Source organism: Dermacentor variabilis, chromosome 9, assembly GCF_050947875.1.
Source record: "Dermacentor variabilis isolate Ectoservices chromosome 9, ASM5094787v1, whole genome shotgun sequence".
Lineage (NCBI taxonomy): Eukaryota > Metazoa > Arthropoda > Arachnida > Ixodida > Ixodidae > Dermacentor > Dermacentor variabilis.
The window spans coordinates 8001222-8004916 of NC_134576.1; the positions used below are offsets into that span (position 1 = coordinate 8001222).

General features: G+C 45.8%; 1 non-coding gene across 1 annotated transcript; it reads left to right on the forward strand.

Moving 5' to 3' along the window:
- Nucleotides 1–1362: 1362 nt before the first annotated feature.
- Nucleotides 1363–1435, forward strand: TRNAS-CGA (transfer RNA serine (anticodon CGA)). Its single transcript has one exon. It is a non-coding gene; the product is annotated as a tRNA-Ser (tRNA).
- Nucleotides 1436–3695: the final 2260 nt, after the last annotated feature.

Sequence of the window (3695 nt, forward strand, 5' to 3'; positions counted from 1 at the left end):
TGCGAAGGTTGTGGGTTCGGTTCCCGCCTGAGGCGAGTTGTTTTTTCATCCACTATAATTTCTAATAATTCATCGTTTCTTCATACCATTTATTAAGCACAACTAATTTCCTCTATGTTGTAATTGCGATCAGTGCTTATTGGCTTCTCATTATATGACTAATAAATATCGGGCCCCTCGGTTAACCCCCTTTCTTCTCGTTTATTACATAACGAGGGTCTCGAATCCGGCAACATTGATGCCTTCAGGTAGCATATGTGGGTTTATTCACCAGTTTCCTTCCCCCAAAAAGATCACTTTCTCGTGACGCCTGCGTCAACGAGGACATTCCACGTCCGCAGCCACTGTCTGTGAGTGGTGGCCCTGGCTAACTCTCCCAGGGTTTTACTAGTACACATAAATACCCAAGGAAGTTGGTGGGGAAACAGCGCCGCGGTAGCTCAATAGGTTAGACATCGCACGCGAAATGCGAAGGTTGTGGGTTCGGCTCGCACCGGCGGCAAGTTCTTTTTTCATCCACTTTAATTTCTATTAATTTATCGTTTCTTCATTCCATTCATTGGGCACAACTAATTTCTCCTATGTTTTCTTTGGTGTCAGTGTTCGTTGGCTTCTGATGATATGACTAATAAATATCGGGCCCCTCGGTTAACCCCCTTTCTTCTGGTTTATTACATAACGAGGGTCTCGAATCCGGCAACATTGATGCCTTCAGGTAGCATATGTGAGTTTATTGACCAGTTGCCTTCATCCGAAAAGATCACTTTCTCGTGACGCCTGCGTCAACGAGGACATTCCACGTCCGCCGCCAATGTCTATGAGTGGTGGCGCTGGCTAACACTCCCAGGGTTTACTAGTACGCATAAATACCCAAGAAAGTTGATGGGGAAACATTGCCGCGGTAGCTAAGTTTGTAGAGCATCGCAGGCGAAATGCGAAGGTTGTGGGTTCGGTTCCCGCCTGAGGCGAGTTGTTTTTTCATCGACTATAATTTCTAATAATTCATCGTTTCTTCATACCATTTATTAAGCACAACTAATTTGCTCTATGTTGTCCTTGCGATCAGTGCTTATTGGCTTCTGATGATATGACTAATAAATATCGGGCCCCTCGGTTAACTCCCTTTCTTCTCGTTTGTTACATAACGAGGGTCTCGAATCCGGCAACATTGATGCCTTCAGGTAGCACATGTGGGTTTATTGACCAGTTGCCTTCACAAAAAAAGATCACTTTCTCGTGACGCCTGCGTCAACGAGGACGTTCCACGTCCGCCGCCAAGGTCTCTGAGTGGTGGCGCTGGCTAACACTCCCAGGATTTTACTAGTACACATAAATACCCAAGAAAGTTGATGGGGAAACAGCGCCGCGGTAGCTCAATTGGTAGAGCATCGCACGCGAAATGCGAAGGTTGTGGGTTCGGTTCCCACCTGCGGCAAGTTGTTTTTTCATCCGCTTTAATTTCTAATAATTTATCGTTTCTTCATGCCATTTATTAGGCACAACTAATTTCCACAATGTTGTCCTTGCTATCAGTGCTTGTTGGCTTCTCATGATATGACTAATGAATATCGGGCCCCTCGGTTAACCCCCTTTCTTCTCGTTTATTACATAGCGAGGGTCTCGAATCCGGCAACATTGATGCCTTCAGGTAGCATATGTGAGGTTATTGACCAGTTGCCTTCATCCGTAAAGATCACTTTCTCGTGACGCCTGCGTCAACGAGGACATTCCACGTCCGCCGCCAATGTCTATGAGTGGTGGCGCTGGCTAACACTCCCAGGGTTTACTAGTACGCATAAATACCCAAGAAAGTTGATGGGGAAACATTGCCGCGGTAGCTAAGTTTGTAGAGCATCGCAGGCGAAATGCGAAGGTTGTGGGTTCGGTTCCCGCCTGAGGCGAGTTGTTTTTTCATCCACTATAATTTCTAATAATTCATCGTTTCTTCATACCATTTATTAAGCACAACTAATTTCCTCAATGTAGTCCTTGCGATCAGTGCTTATTGGCTTCTCATTATATGACTAATAAATATCGGGCCCCTCGGTTAACCCCCGTTCTTCTCGTTTATTACATAACGAGGGTCTCGAATCCGGCAACATTGATGCCTTCAGGTAGCATATGTGGGTTTATTCACCAGTTTCCTTCCCCCAAAAAGATCACTTTCTCTTGACGCCTGCGTCAACGGGGACATTCCACGTCCGCCGCCAATGTCTGTGAGTGGTGGCGCTGGCTTAACACTCCCAGGGTTTACTAGTACGCATAAATACCCAAGAAAGTTGATGGGGAAACATTGCCGCGGTAGCTAAGTTTGTAGAGCATCGCAGGCGAAATGCGAAGGTTGTGGGTTCGGTTCCCGCCTGAGGCGAGTTGTTTTTTCATCCACTATAATTTCTAATAATTCATCGTTTCTTCATACCATTTATTAAGCACAACTAATTTCCTCTATGTTGTAATTGCGATCAGTGCTTATTGGCTTCTGATTATATGACTAATAAATATCGGGCCCCTCGGTTAACCCCCTTTCTTCTCGTTTATTACATAACGAGGGTCTCGAATCCGGCAACATTGATGCCTTCAGGTAGCATATGTGGGTTTATTCACCAGTTTCCTTCCCCCAAAAAGATCACTTTCTCGTGACGCCTGCGTCAACGAGGACATTCCACGTCCGCAGCCACTGTCTGTGAGTGGTGGCCCTGGCTAACTCTCCCAGGGTTTTACTAGTACACATAAATACCCAAGGAAGTTGATGGGGAAACAGCGCCGCGGTAGCTCAATAGGTTAGACATCGCACGTGAAATGCGAAGGTTGTGGGTTCGGCTCGCACCGGCGGCAAGTTCTTTTTTCATCCACTTTAATTTCTATTAATTTATCGTTTCTTCATTCCATTCATTGGGCACAACTAATTTCTCCTATGTTTTCTTTGGTGTCAGTGTTCGTTGGCTTCTGATGATATGACTAATAAATATCGGGCCCCTCGGTTAACCCCCTTTCTTCTCGTTTATTACATAACGAGGGTCTCGAATCCGGCAACATTGATGCCTTCAGGTAGCATATGTGAGTTTATTGACCAGTTGCCTTCATCCGAAAAGATCACTTTCTCGTGACGCCTGCGTCAACGAGGACATTCCACGTCCGCCGCCAATGTCTATGAGTGGTGGCGCTGGCTAACACTCCCAGGGTTTACTAGTACGCATAAATACCCAAGAAAGTTGATGGGGAAACATTGCCGCGGTAGCTAAGTTTGTAGAGCATCGCAGGCGAAATGCGAAGGTTGTGGGTTCGGTTCCCGCCTGAGGCGAGTTGTTTTTTCATCGACTATAATTTCTAATAATTCATCGTTTCTTCATACCATTTATTAAGCACAACTAATTTCCTCTATGTTGTCCTTGCGATCAGTGCTTATTGGCTTCTGATGATATGACTAATAAATATCGGGCCCCTCGGTTAACTCCCTTTCTTCTCGTTTGTTACATAACGAGGGTCTCGAATCCGGCAACATTGATGCCTTCAGGTAGCACATGTGGGTTTATTGACCAGTTGCCTTCACAAAAAAAGATCACTTTCTCGTGACGCCTGCGTCAACGAGGACGTTCCACGTCCGCCGCCAAGGTCTCTGAGTGGTGGCGCTGGCTAACACTCCCAGGATTTTACTAGTACACATAAATACCCAAGAAAGTTGATGGGGAAACAGC